Raw genomic sequence first — 15,068 nt, forward strand, 5'->3', positions numbered from 1 at the left:
ACCAACAATCCAGGAAAATTTTGTCCTTTTAACAGAGAGAAAAAAAGCAAAATTTCAGACTTATACCATTGTACCTATAAAATCCATTCATTTCAATCTTAGTCCTGACCATAAATAAAAGTTTTTTCCGAAGTTGCGCTTCACAAACTTCCTACACCTTTCTTTTTCATTCAGATTTTGTCCTGAGACTTTTCTCTCTGAATAAACAGTCTTTATTTAGTACAAAATAACAAAATTGCTTTTTTTCTTTCCTGAACAAAAATGGATTCTCATTCCTTATAGTGCCCTTATAAAAATACAACTTAACCTTTCTTGCATACACAGTTGCTTCCCCTATCATTTCCAGCAATCTCAATGTACACTTAGCAGAATTTTAACTTTTACAAACCTTTGCCTCCACTGAAAACTAAGCAGTAACCAATCCCGAACTGTTATACCAGAATTCTTTAGATTGGCATTGTATTATTAAAATAACATATTAAAGGGGAACAATGAAGCAAAGAGAGAGTCCAGAAGGACAAAGATCAGAAAGGAAGGGAGCCAATATACAGAAACAGGGACTTTACAAGCAATACAATGGCAGTAAATTCACAGCTCTCAGTAGTTACTCTGAATGTAAATAGGCTCAATGGCCCAATCCAAAGACAGGAGCCTATCAGATTAGATGAAAGGCAAGACCCATCAACATGCTTTCTTTTTTTTTTTTTTAATGATGATATTTTTTATTATATTATGTTAGTCACCATACAGTACACCCCTAGTTTTTGATGTAATGTTCCAGGATTCATTACTTGCCTATAACACCCAGTGCACCATGCAATACAGGCTCCTCCTGTGGACTGGGCTGTGGTTTGCCAAGCCCTGATCTCCATCAGAGACCTCACCGGCCCCACCTTGCAGGTGTTCCCAGGCCTGCTCGCTCACTGCAAGACCCAGTGACCTGCCTGGGATGTTCCTGGAAACCTCTGCCCCTTAAATTCTCAGATTGTGATCGTAGCGTAAACCAAATCGGACAATGTGCTGTGCTCCGGATTTCAAAATGTTTTCTCAGAAGAGCCATTTTTATCATTCTCTGTCCCCATCAACCCCATATTTTGTAAGATCTTATCCACTTAGATTCAGAGTCACTCAAAGGCAACAGCAAATTCACAAACCACATTTAGTGGTGCTTGTTCTGGGCATCATGAGAGACAGTCATCAGCAGAGACTACTCAGGAGGCCAGGACAAGTACACATGATGGGGGGTTGGGAGGGAGAAGACGAACAGGGCAGGGGGAGAACGGGCTTCGGTCCCTGTGTTTTCATGTCACAGGTTAGATACGCAAATATTTCCAAAACCTCATTACTAATTTAAAACAAAAACAAAGACAAAAAATGTAGGACGCTTTCCAGCACTACGGAACTCTAAACAGATGATGGGACTGACCCAAGGTACAATTTCTTAGCTAAAAGGGCCTAGGTTGTTCCAGAACAAAATGCTGACCACAGTTCTCTTTCAGGGTGAGGGCTCTGAACCAGCGTAGTGGATTTTGATTTGGACGGTGGTACATTTACCTAAAAGCCTACGAGCAGGAAGCGGTTGGCAGTGAAGTCTTGGCGTGGTTGGTGTGCGGCAGTCTGGACTTCTTTGTCTAAGCAGGTGCCGGGGCCCTCCACCTCTGGTTTTTCTGTGGACGTCTGGGTGGACAGGCCCCCACTGGAGGGACCAGTTCTGGCTTGAGGTGTCCTGAGCTGATTGTGCTGGGGACAACAGGAGTCTGCAGACGGCTTCCCCGCCCACTTCTCACTTACACCTCAAAACAGCTTAGTGTGGTATTATAAATAATTAACAAATTGGAAAGCAGCAGCAATCCTCCCAAGACGACACGGCTAGGTCACAGCCCACCCGCTTCAATTCACGTCTGTGACCAGCGCCCAGGGTGCCCGGAGAGGATAGGCACTGGGGAGGGGGGCAGTCAGCCTTGATGCCCTGGCATCATTTTCCTCTTCTGTTTGAGAAGATACACTGTGTGCGTGGTGACAAATTCAGACCGTGCCAAGGCTGGAGGTAACCAATGTTACCGAGTTCTTGTCCATCGTTCCAGAGGTGGTCTTTACACATCCTGAGTGTGTGTGTGTATGTGTGCATTTACACACATGTGTGCACACACTGGACAGAGCACCCTTCTTTTTCCTCCTAAGGGCATAACTTGAGGCTTGCTCTGTGCCTACTGATGTTACTTCAGCTCACACGTTCAAACAGCTGTGTAGGTTCCAGCGTGTGGACACGGCAGATTTCATTTCCTGTCTCGGGGGGACTGGGGACATCCGTGCTACAGGTGGCACTGGGCCAGAAGGGCCTTGTGTCCAGGCCCACGCGGGAGCCGCGTGGCCCTACTGAGGTGGATGATGAACCTCTCTAGCAGACATGTCCATGGAGGCCTTCTGAGGGGCTTGTTTGGGTCTCTGTCTGGCTTCTGTCACACCTCATCTCTGGAGCAGCCAGTCCCTGATCTTTTGGCCCTGAACGTTCTTGGAAAAAATGTTCCCTAAGACAGAGGGAGCACAGGACTCCCAGCTGTAGGCTCTGGGCTTCGCCCAGCGGAATGTGATTTTGTTCTTGGGCTCTCCTTAGGGACCCCAATGGGCCCCCCAAGTCATCAGGGTGATTATGACGTCCGCTGGATGTCTCAAAAATATGCATTTTTTACCTGGCTCCCATTCAACTCCATAACGTAGTGGTTTGCTCAATGACTGTAGAGTATGGTCTCATCTGAGGAGAAGCAGGACATTTTAAGACCGCAGAGCCCAAAATTAACAGCCTGGAATTTTGGCCCATGCTCTCTGTTGACTGACTTAAGCCATTACACGGAAAGACGCTTTGGCAAATCCTGAACTACTTGTACAAGAGAAGCCACAGACATGATCAGACCATTTAACAAGAGGCATCTGGCCAACCGAACATTTTAGGAAATGGTCTCTACCATTAGTAGGATTGCAAACCCTTCCACACAACCCAAACACAGTGACTGAGAACAGTTCCACCTCGACACAGAACCAAACCCTTAAAACCCACTACGAACATCACAGAAGCTGGCAACCACTGCATCAAATTACGGTTTTCTGGGTTAACACGCTGAGGCCTTGTCACCAACCTCCAAACCTCTTCTCGCTTTGCCTTTTCATGGTGCTGTGGGGCTTGGTGCCTGAGGTAAGAACCAGGGTGAACAGAGCCTGGGCAGAATCACCTCAGATGCTCAGGAGGTGGAGGCCAAGGGGTCAAGGGTCAGCTCAGGCCCTCTGGCTTCTCTCTCCTACAGGCAGACGTCCCGTAAGGTGCACTGGCGGGGCTGACAGGGGACGCCCCGGCCTGCTGGTCGGGGTCAGAGCTGCGGCTGTGAGCAGGAGGGCCAACAAGCTGGAAGGTGAGTGGGCAGGAAGGCCCTGGCTCGGAGTGCTCATGGGCATGAGTCAACACCAAATACTCTGGCAGGGTGCACGTAGCAATGCTGACCTCCAGAGCTGGGCCCCCAACAGGTTGTGGCCATTTAGAATCAGTTTATGATTTTCAATGAGTTTTTTCTTTTTTTTTTTCCCCCCAAATACCTCAATTTACAAAAAGCACACATTGGGCTTCCATCCATAGCTGACAGCAAATAAGCGACTGCCTTGGTTGGAGAATCTTTTCTGGAACGACGCACCGTTTGTCTTCTCCATAAGCCCTGTGCCACCATCTTTCTGCTGAGCCCAGGCAGCAGTGTGGGTGCTACTCCCCGGCCTGAGGGCTCTAACCCGGGCTGGGCTCCTGAAGCCTCTGCAGCCCCACAAGCTGGACCCTTTTGGGATGCCACACTGCCATCCCTCAGAGCTCAGTCCCTAGAGCGAGGAGGGTCACCCCCCTGCCCTCAGGTGCAAGAAGCAGGGTTCTCCGCCGCATGGAGGTTTAGGGTCTCAGGCTAACCTATGCAAATGGAACTCATGCACAGAACCACCGGAGCTTGCCCCGTTCGCAGGAACAGTTTGGGAAACTGACAAAAAAACAGGCGATCTCTCAGAAGGCAAGCAGAGATGCTTCCAGCTTGCCCGTCTGCAGCTGGAGACTCACGCTGCCAGGAGGCAGCAGCCACACCACCCCCGGGGCCTAGGCTGGGCACTTGTGGCCTGGCAAGCTGCCATGTAGTGTGTGGCCTTGAGGAGAGATGATGCCGCAGAGGCGGTGAGGGCGCAGGTGTGCAGGGAAAGGCAGCCAATGTGTGAACGACCCCTCTGCATAATCTTGGCCAGGGGACGCAGCTCTGCTCAGAGGCGCTTTTGCAAGGGTTGCGCCAGAGGCTCAAGCCCCCAAGAGGGGCTCAGGTCCCCATTATCCTGTGGATGGGGTACCAGTGAAGGAGAAGAGGACCCAGAGCCCCAGGTTCCTTCAGTGGAATCCTAACTGGTAGAGACGTAGGGCCCCACCGTTTCTGTGCCCACTGATGTTCACTCTGGGCCTTCTGAGGCTGGGCGCTGTAGGACTCAGGGTGCAGGAATCCCCCAGTGTGTTGTGTTCCTCTCCTGCCCCTTCCCTGACCCCAGTGCTGTCCTCAAGGAGTAAGGAACTGCATTCAGGACTCCGAGGCTGGGACTCTCACCCATGCTGCTTTTCCAGCCTGGGGCAGTTCACCTGGCTGGTGAGCCGAGTCTCATTGCCAGGCAGCGGGCATGAACATGGCGCTCTGCGCGGTGACCACATTGTGCAGGTGTGGCCTTGCCTCCCTATGTGCCACTACCTTGTACCTGTACCGGGCTTGCCTGCCCACGGCCTGCTGCTTCCACAAGTTGTAGTAAGTAGGGTGAGGAGTAGTGGCGCCTGGAGCTTAGCAGCCTCGACGACAAGCACCTCCATGGGCACACTAGCCGGGCTCTCACCAGTGATGTCGTACGCCATCCGGATGAGCTCATAGTGCCGCTATTTCTTCACACCTACAGGTGGAAGGAAACAGGGGTCAGCTGGCCCAGGACCACCTCCCTCTCTTGGAACCACACCGAGGGGCTGCGGGGCAGGCCGTGGGTGTCACCAGAGGGTCGCTGGAACGTTCTCCTCCTCCTTCCCTGACCCCAACGTAACAGCCACCCTGCGCTGCAGTGCACCCCTCCCACTCTCCGCTCACGGGAAAGGTGGCAGCAGGCCACCTATAAGGCCACCTTAACTAACACTTCAATAAAAATCTGAAAAGAAATAACAAAGAAAAACCTTACGGACAATACATTTAGAGCAACGTCTCTTTACTGAAAAAACCCACGTAATAAGCAGACTGCCCAGTTCAGACCCACGTTGGCCAAGCGTCCACTGCAATACTGGAAATCCTAGCCAGAGCAATTACACAAGAAAACTAAATCAATAAAAGGCATCCAAACTGGAAACCAAGAAGTGAAGGTCACTCTTTTCAGATGACATGATATTATATGTAGAAAACCCTAAACACAACCACAAAAAAAAACTATTGAACAAATTCAGTAAAGTGGCAGGGTATAAAATGCATAAAAATCTGTGCTCCCTCGTTTCAAACTCTATTACAAAGCTCTACTGATTGCTGGCATATTGGCATCAAAGCAGACACACAGATCAACAGAACAGAAGACAGAGCCCAGAAGTAAACCCACACTTCTACGGTCCAGTACTTTATGACCAAGGAGCCAAGAATATGCAAGGGGGAAAGGACAGTCCCTTTACTAAGCGGGGCTGGAAAAACCGAACAGACCCATGCAAAAGAATGAATCCGTACCACTATCTTACACTCGACACAAACATTAACTCAAAATGAATTCAAGACCTGAAACCTTACAACTCTTAGCAGGAAACATAGGGACAAAGCTGCCCTACGTACTACTCAGGCGTGATTTTTTTTTTTTTTTTTGGATCATGTTCCAAAAGCCAAGGCAGTAAAAGCAAAAGTAAATAAGCGAAGCTACAAGAAACTAAAAAACTCCTGCCCAACCATGAAAATCACCAACTAAATAAAGAGGCAACCTACCGCCTGGGAGAAAAGACTTGCTACTCATAAATCTCATAAAAGGTGACTTTCCAATATATAGAATGAATTCCTACAACTCAATCACAACAACAACAAAAAACAAAGTGGAAGGATTTTCCAAACGGACATTATGCAGAGCAGACACAGAGACGTCAACAGTTCCGTGCAAAGATGCTCCACATCAATAATCATCAGGGAAATGCAAATCGAAACAACACTGAGGTATCGCCTCACGCTGCTTAGAAGGTTCAGTATCAAAAAGACAGAAATAACAAACGTTAGCTAAGATGTGAAGGAAAGGGATCCCTGGTGCACTGTTGGTGGGTACAGAAGTAGGTGCACACGCTGTGGAAAACCGTATGCAGCCTCCGCAAACAAAAGAAAAATTAAAAAGAGAACTATCCTACAATCCAGTAGCTTCTCTTCTTAGCTTTTAACGGAACAAAATGAAAACACCTATTTGAAAACATATTTATACCTGCATCTTCATTGCAGCATTAACCATATGTAACTAATTTAACATATAAAGCATCATATTGAAGTATACAATATATAAAACATCTATAAAATAAATTATAATACAAAACTGTATATACATATCTTAGAGGACCCAAGAGAGAAGAATAACCTACAAGACCATGTCCGTGGAGAAACAGATCCAGAAAGAGCCCCTTCCAACCCAACCCATCTCCCCACCACCCAAGCAACAGCCTTTCCTGCTGTGGCCACCGCTGAACATACGGCCCATGCCCTCTCCCATCTCTGCCTAGGACCATACGGCTGCTGCCCTCGCCACCCATGACAACTCACAATCCTCGCCCTCACCGCCGCCTGGGACTCAGAGCCCTAACCAACCATGCCATCCTCTTCCCCGCCAGGGAACCCACGACTCCACGGCCCTTGACGTCACTGCACACCTACAATGCAGGTGCCGCTGCCACCAGGGCCCCTGACCTCACTGACGCGCAACCACCGTCGCCACGGAAATCAACACCCGCGCCACAGCACGACCACGGAACTCCCCGCCGCTGCCCTCACCACCCTCACCGCCCCTTGCGTCGCAGCCCATGCCACTTGGGAACTCACCGTCGCCCTCGTTGCCGCTGCCTCCACAGCCGCCGCAGCCGCCTCCAGCGCCGAGGCCGAATCTGTGGATGCCGCCTCCAGCGATGCCTCTAGCGACGCCACCTTCAATGCCGGAGGCGGCGCACCACTGACGTCAAAGGGAGGCGCCGCCGCCAGCGCCGCCGAGGCTGGGGCTGCCTCCAACACCGAGACCTCTTCAGTCGACGCCCCTCCAATACAGCAGCCTCTGCTGCCTCCAGGGACGCCGCCGCTCTCGCTGACTCCCTCGAAGCCCAGGACACCTCCAATGCTGCCGCCGATGACACGATCAACGCTGCCGAAGACTCCACCGCTGCCAACACGTCCGCACTGGAGTCCGCGCAGCACGGAAGTGAGAAGCGACCAGCCTGCGGGGCTCCGCCCCCAGCCTGCGGGGCTCCGCCCCCAGCCTGCGGGGCTCCGCCCCCAGCCTGCGGGGCTCCGCCCCCAGCCTGGGGGGCTTCCATAGTCGCCCCTGCTGCTTCCTGTGCCAGGGGCACTGCCTCCAGAAACAGCGGTGCCCCGGGAGCTTCCAGCAGGGGCGCTGCAGCGGGCACCTCTGGCAGGCACGCTGCATCTTGTGGTCGCCCCTGCTGCCTCCAGCGAGAAGGGCGCCTCCTCCACTGCGGCGGGCACCGGTCCCAGGAAGGATGCTGATGCACGAGCCGCCTCCAGTAAGAGCAAAGCCTCCTGCAGCTCCTGCAAGGGAGCCGCCTCCATTGTTGTCTCAGTGGTCGCTGTAGGCCTCCAGCCCAGTGGGCACTGCCGCTGGTGCCTGCAGCAGGGGCGCTGCATCCGTGGACGACCCTGCTGTCTCCAGTGGGGGGGGGGTGGGACTCGGACCCACCTCCAGCAGGGGGGCACTCCCTGCATGTCCCTGCTCCCTTCACTACTGCGGAGGCCGACTCCAGCCTGCAGGTGCTGCCTCTTGCATGTGGGCTCCGCCTCCAGCAAGTCGCCGCCACCACTTTTAACTCTCATTTTAAGTTGCAAACAGTCTCAACTCAGCCGACAATGAACAGTATGAAAATGCCTTTTTTTCTTTCCTAACCAAGCTGTGGTTAAATATGTGAAGAGATTGTTGATTTTCTTTTTCCATGCTTATTTCCCCTTCACTACAAAATGCCATTTTCACATTCCTGGTAAAAGCCTGGAGAGGGACCAGAGGTAGGGATACAAGAAAGTTCTTTATTGACTGCTATTTTTCATTCTGATTTGTGATCTCAGGGCCTGACCAAAATGTAAATCTGTCTCCCCTAAGGTCTTCAGAGAACTTAACAATACTGTTGCTCTTTTCACTGTTACTCCCCTAGAACAGGATGTATGCGGTTTTTATATCTATTTGTTGGTGATTGTCCCTCAGGATCAGATGATCACCAGTCAAGCTCGACCTAAGTGATTCCCACGTAGTGCCTTCCTCTCTCCCGGAGGTTGTCTTTGGACCCTAGGAACCTCTAAGGCAAACTTTACCTTACATTCCGCGGAAGTTCAGTTACTTCACAACAAAGTCTTGTGCCCCTCCCCCCTTCTATCTGTGTATCTTTCCTGCTGTCTGAGGAAACAGGCTCTTGCCTTCAGGCTCCTCAGCCGTATGTCAGATGCGAGTATGCCCCCCAAAATCCAAAGGATATATATTCAGCTCTTCTATTGATCCCGCGGAAACCCAACCTCTTATCTTGGAGACAAGAGCATCCTACCCATTCCCCTTGCTTTTGTTGGAAGGTTGGATAGGCAAGTATTAATGAACATAAAGAGGATTCAGACAATCCTCTTTACAAATTCTATTTCCCCTTAGTTTCAGGGTGAAGGATCCCCCTCCTCTGGGCTCTCCGACGATCTTACGTCCTAAGTGTGTTAGTTTAACAAGTATTGCATGGACTTTCATTCCCCCCATCCCTGGAGATAAACCAGACCATCAATGATTTCATTTAATTTCAAATCCCCGTATCGACTTTCAATAAAGTTCTACAATTCTGACACCAGTTGCAATGTGTTTCTTCCACGTGACAAGCAAGTCTTTGACACCACCCGCATGTCCTTTTCTGACACGACCTATCTGGAGATAGTGTCAGCTTGCACAGCTCAGTCCCACCACACTGGACCCCCAGCACCCTTCAGATGCCCATCACAAGTCCAGTTTGCCACCTGTGCTTGACTAGCCACAGATGGAAGGTTCCAACCACTGCCTCCTTAGGCTCAATTAATTTGTTACAGTGGCTCACAAAATTCAGACAAACATTTCACTTACAAACCTACCGGTTTATTATAAAAGGATACAACTCAGGAAGAGTAAGAGAGAAGATCTGCGTAGGGCCAAGTACGGGGAAAGGGGTATGGATCGAGTTTCCATGCCCCGTTCCAGAGCGCCACTCTCCCAGCACCTCCAATGTTCACCAACCCAGAAGCTCTCAGAACCCGTCCTTCAGGGTATTTGTGGAGGCTTCATCACATGGGCATGATTTTATGATTTCATGACAATCATTGTTCTCCAGCCCCTCTCCCCTCCCAGGAGGTGGAGGGCGGGCCTGAAAGTTCCCACCCAATAATCAAGTGGTTGGTTCCTCTGGCAGGCAACCAGCCCCCTCCTCAGTCCCAAAGTCTCTCATTAACACAGCAAACAAAAGATACCCCATCACCCTCCACACTTAGGAATTCCAAGGGCTTTAAGGAGCTTTGCTGCAGAAACGGGGTAAGATCACATCTATATTATAAATCACAACACCGCAAGTTCATGACTCAGTGCTGGACAGTAATACAGCATGGATATTTAAATGATAGGTTCATTTTTATGTTGATAACCGAAAAGGAGCTTCTCAAAGAGCAAATGTTTAAAATTCATCAAATGAAATGACTTTCTGAAAACCAAAATCTTTTACTAAAGTTTTTTCCATTTACAGAACAGTTTCTGCAGCTCTGAACCTAATTCTTACCAAAAAGGGGATTAATAAATGTTGGGATCTGGGGGGAAAAGTGACCTCCTAATGTTAGAGCTCAGGGATAGCACTGGAAGGAAGATGAGTCAATGCTCAGGATGTATTCCTTGGCCTAGACTTCAGGAAGGCAGAATATACAAGGAGAAAAGAAAACAGACAGGTAGAAGAGTCTCTCAGAGCCTGCATTTGCAAACGGGAAGGCCCTTTCCTACATGGATTCCTTGGTTTCATCAACAAGTATTTATCAAGTGTCCAACTAATCAGCAGCGAGGATATTTATAAACAATTACACGATGGAGTCCCTCTTTTCGGACGTTCCTAGTCTAGTGGGGAAGACAGACATTCCAAGAGCCCTTTGGAGAAAATGGGGAGGCTCTATTAACCAGCAGAGCTTCTTTTTCCCTCGGGAATTCTGGGCCCTTGGCTGAAATCCTCACCTGGATCCTCTGTGTGGTTGGCCCATCCTCACTTAATACTGCTCCTCCATCCCTAGCCTCAATCCCACTTCCCTCTTGTACATTCCTCACAGCACCTGCTATTACATGAAAGCGTGTGCTTCTGTCTAAAGCTTACAGTAGAAGCCATGAGAAAGGGATCTTGTTTATTTTGTTCAAGGCCGCTTGCCCTGAGACTAGAAGAACGCCTGGCAAATTCATATATTCATTCACCGTATGTTTAAAGCATCTACTAGTGCCAGGCACTGACCCGGGCAGAGATCGGGAAGCGGAAATTCCCCCTCCTCGTGGAGCTTCCATTCAAGTACCATAAAGACAATGACTATGATGGAGCGCTTTCTTTGGAGAAACTCCACAACACTGAATCCTAACAGCAACTCTGAGACAGGTAGGATTATAATCCTTGCATTACAGGCAAGGAAACCTGGACCCAAGAGGTCAAGTGACTTGCCTAAGGAGAAGGGGCAGGGTTAAGATGCGCACCCAGGGAGTCTGGCCCTAGAGCTCAGTGTCTTACTAATCTGCTAGAACGCCTCTTGCTTACATACCCACAGTATGTGTGCAATAAGTATTGTTGGAAAATGGCTGGAAGCCTACGGAGAACCAAAGGAAGACAAGGACATCATTATGGAGGTACAGGGTAGATGATGTGGGCTGAGGGGGAGGTTAAGGAGCTTCATAGAGAAAGGGACATGGCCGATTCTTGAAGGCCTGGAGTGCAAAGGGTGGGAATACAGGGAGGGTGTGAATGCAAACAACAGACACAGCAACACTTAGTGTGACTGGACCATAAGGGGGTTGGAGAGAGGGCACCAAATTCATATAGTGATGGTAAAGAGCCTCGTACGCCCTGTTAGATAGTTTGAACTTGGTCCCGAAAGTACTCAACACAGAGACCTGAGGTGGCTGAAATGGAATCGCCGAGAAGCTCAGATTTAAAAGACCACGGACAAACCAGGAGCAAAAGGTGTTAAGCCAGAACCAGAATAGAGGAGCGCCATATTCTCTTCCAACTGTGTGATTTCTTTACAGATCTCAGCACCTCTATAACTGTGGATTAAACGAAGTTCTCAAATCCCCTCTTCCACTTACGCATGACCTCAGGGACCTCAATAAGATCTAACGGCACTGAATTCATGATGACGTTCCAAGGTTTGAGATGATTACCTCATTAACCTTTTGGACACGTTTTCGAGAAGATGGCTTTTCTTCTTATCACAGAGACAGAAAACAAGCAGATCAAGATCCTTCCCCAGATGGTAGGTAAGTGGTGATCTCACAAAAGAAGGGGAGGATTGGAGTGTCTCCAGGGCTCCAAGGAAAGCACTTAGGGAGGTGAGACTGCAACTTATATGGAAACTTTCTTCATCGGCAAGACCGGATCTGCCTGTGCTAGGACCAGGGCCTTGGCTATAGAACACCCAGCACCGTGCTGACAGCTGCTACATGCTCACTAAATGGGGGGTACCTCGATTTATGCGGTAAACCTGCACTAACGCACGATTCTGCCAACAGAAGCAACCTCTGGTTCAGAGTTTTTGTGTGGGGCGAGGACTTGCAGAACTTTCTACATCTGTCCTACTAAGGTCTTTTCCCCAAAGAACCAACTGTGTATTTTCTTTTTAAGGACCTGTCTCCAATGTCACAGCCAAGAAGAAGGTATCTTTTCCCCTCAGATGTAAAGACAGAAACCACCAAAAGAGGACATCCAAATAAAGGCCTGAACCTCAACCCTGGCGGGAGGTTCAGAACCAAGACAACTTACCACTGTGATGCAAAACCACCGGGGAGATGACAGGGTGGACCATTCTTGTGCCTATCTCACTGGAACCGGCGGCGAAGACGCAGAGGTCAGACGCGTTGCATCCTACCCGCCAGGCCAAGGAATGTGAGCCAAGAAGAACCGTCTGTAAAACAAGTACAGCTTTGAGTTCAGGTCTTAGGGATTGCACTCTGGGAGACACAGAGTCACCCCCAAACCGAAAGTGTGCTCCACACTGCCAGCAGGGAGTGCAGGCTCAAAGAGGTCAAAATCACAGGGTCGCACAAGCTGGGAAAGAATTAGGATTGCTGCGAGCAGACCTTAAACTAATGCATGGTTGGCGGTTTGGCTACCAGGTGTTCCATGATGTCTATTTCAGACCAAAGCAGGAGGATGGGGTCCTGGAGGTGGCCCAGAGGTCAGTGATCATTTGCAACTACTGACAAAAGTCCAACGTTCATGCTGCTCCCAGAACCTAAACAGAAGATGTGCATCAACCCTATTTCAACTACATTTTGCAGGACTATCTTAGCAATGCTTACTCCTCCTGGAATCTTCTTTCACATTGGAAATGTGTTCTCATTCATCAACCCCTGGATCTTCCATTTTATGGAACTGAAACAGGAGATGTGCATAAACCCTACCTCCTCCATGTCTTTTCAACTCTATGTGAGTGACTCTCTCAGTCTTTCTTCCTTCTTTCACAACTCTATTTTTAATAGCATCTTAGCAGTATTTCATTCTTAAAGAGAAATCGGTGAGGTTCAACAGGCAAATTGCATTAACACTTGTTGAAAGTAAGCCCTGATCTTTGCCATCTCTAAAGTCTCTATTTGGCTGAAATCGGCCTGGGGTCTTTTCTTGTGAAGATTTGCCTCTCACAGACACCTGAAGTCAAAACACTCATCACCACAAAATGCAAATTTAAATTTCGGAGGAGATTTAAAGGGGTTTAAATCCTAACCAGCATTTATGATACTGACCCAAGGTGCAAGCACTCGAACCACCAGCTTCTAGGGGATTCCAAGATTACTTTGGGTGGCATTCCGATAGGATTTGCCCAATCAGAAAACACTGTCAGTGTCAAAAGTGATGTCTCCAACCTAACTTGCAAGATAAATGGTTTCATAGCTGAAGGGGACCCATTTTGAGGCACAGAAATATCAGGCGTGTTTGCAGTGTGTGCTAATCCAGATGGGTGATGCCTTTCAGTTACACGGATCTGTGATTGTTTCTTAGATGAAAGAAGGCCGCAGCGATCATCGCACACTTGCTGGCTTAGCATCTACTCGTTCTTTTTTTTTCATTTATTTTTATTACGATGATATATGAGTCACCATACAGTACATCATTAGCTTCTGATGTAGTGTCCCATGATTCACTGATTGTGTATAACACCCAGTGCTCCACACAACACGTGCCCTCCTGAATACCCTTCACCCGGCTAGCCCATCCCCCCACCCCCTTCCTCTCTAAAACCCTCAGTTTGTTTCCCTGGGTCCAGAGTCTCTCATGGTTCCTCTCTCCCTCTGTTATCCGTCCCCCTTCCTCTTTCCCTTCCTTCTCCTAATCATCTCCCTGCTACTCCTTGTGTTCCACAAATAAGGGAAACCATGTAATTGTCTTTCTCTGCTTGACTGACTTCACATAGCATCTATTCTAACTAAGCTCAGCAAGAACAGTAATGGACCGTATACATTTGTAAACCTTGCTTTGCCAGAACTTTTCGTAAGGAATCTTCTAGATTGAACTGGCAATCGTGTCTTGAGGCCAGAGGCCAAGCCAAATACTCACCACAGACTTGCCTGCAGTACCTGTAGATTCGGGTCAATTCTTCTTTTTGAGATCCCCAAACTATCCTGAGGTTCCGATACCTGCCGGGAAGTAACCCTCTTTACTCATCTGGCAAGGCTCCTGAGAACTCTGCAAGCAAGGTTATCAGGCCAATATGTCCAAGGGGCTCCATCAAGTCAACCTGATATCCTTCAACTTGTCTGGTCATATCAGGGTCTATATGCATGTCTCTCTCTCTCCAACAGGACACTTCATTCAACGCCTTGGTAAAATAACTAAAGTTTCCAGGAGTGACCTGTTGCAAGGAAAACAGACTTGTGTTGAACTTTGGCAAATAATCAAACTTACCTTGAAAGAAGGAATACTCACTGAGAGCTGCTGAATTCTGGAGGATTCGGGTAGGGAGAAAAGTGAAATGTTTCCACTTGTTCACAAAAACATATTTTATCCGATCTCCCTATATCATGCATATTTTAACATAAAGTTTCCTTAAATCTGGAAGAACACATATTAAAGAACCAGCAATGTTTCAAACAAGAGTCACAAAACTATCATCATCGTCCTCAACTCTTTCTGCCCCATAGTATTAATTCTTGTTCTGTTTGAATGCAACAAAACCGGCTCCATTAGTTCTGGAAATTCTTACCCAGTTGAGTTTTAGGATTTTAAAGAGCACAACTTATAGTTGTCAAAAATTCCTTTCATGAATCTCCTTGAGGATGAAACACATTCGACAAGGGCATAAATGACACAAGAATCACAAATGTACATGGTTCAAGATCTGATGAGAGCTCATTACAACGCACTTGACAAGGAAATCCCGTTACTTCTGTGACACAGAACATTTCCATAATTAGCACAGCGAGTGAGGACCTTATACTGAGACATATTAAAGCTTGAGGAATTCACATAATTCCTACAACAATTATAACATTTACCCATACAACAGAACCCATGGTTTCCCAATCATTTATTTCACAATGCTTCCCAAGTGACTTAACATACCAAAGAAGCCTAAGTAGTAAAA

At 48.4% G+C, this 15,068-nt stretch overlaps 1 long non-coding RNA gene across 6 annotated transcripts in view; it reads right to left on the minus strand.

The window, feature by feature from the left end:
* The window catches only part of LOC148107261 (uncharacterized), a 45,814-nt gene that overhangs the window by 1,680 nt on the left and 29,066 nt on the right, over window positions 1-15,068 (minus strand). For 4 of the 6 annotated variants that reach the window (XR_015722784.1, XR_015722785.1, XR_015722782.1 and 1 more), the window contains one exon: window positions 12,251-14,336. This is a non-coding gene — a long non-coding RNA (uncharacterized LOC148107261). Of the gene's footprint in view, window positions 1-7,524; window positions 8,248-12,250; window positions 14,337-15,068 lie in introns of those variants that run through there. The other 2 variants (XR_015722786.1, XR_015722783.1) reach the window with 2 other exon arrangements.

This window comes from Ursus americanus, chromosome 33, assembly GCF_024610735.1.
Source record: "Ursus americanus isolate L20-20 chromosome 33, mUrsAme1.1.p, whole genome shotgun sequence".
In the NCBI taxonomy this organism is placed as follows: domain Eukaryota; kingdom Metazoa; phylum Chordata; class Mammalia; order Carnivora; family Ursidae; genus Ursus; species Ursus americanus.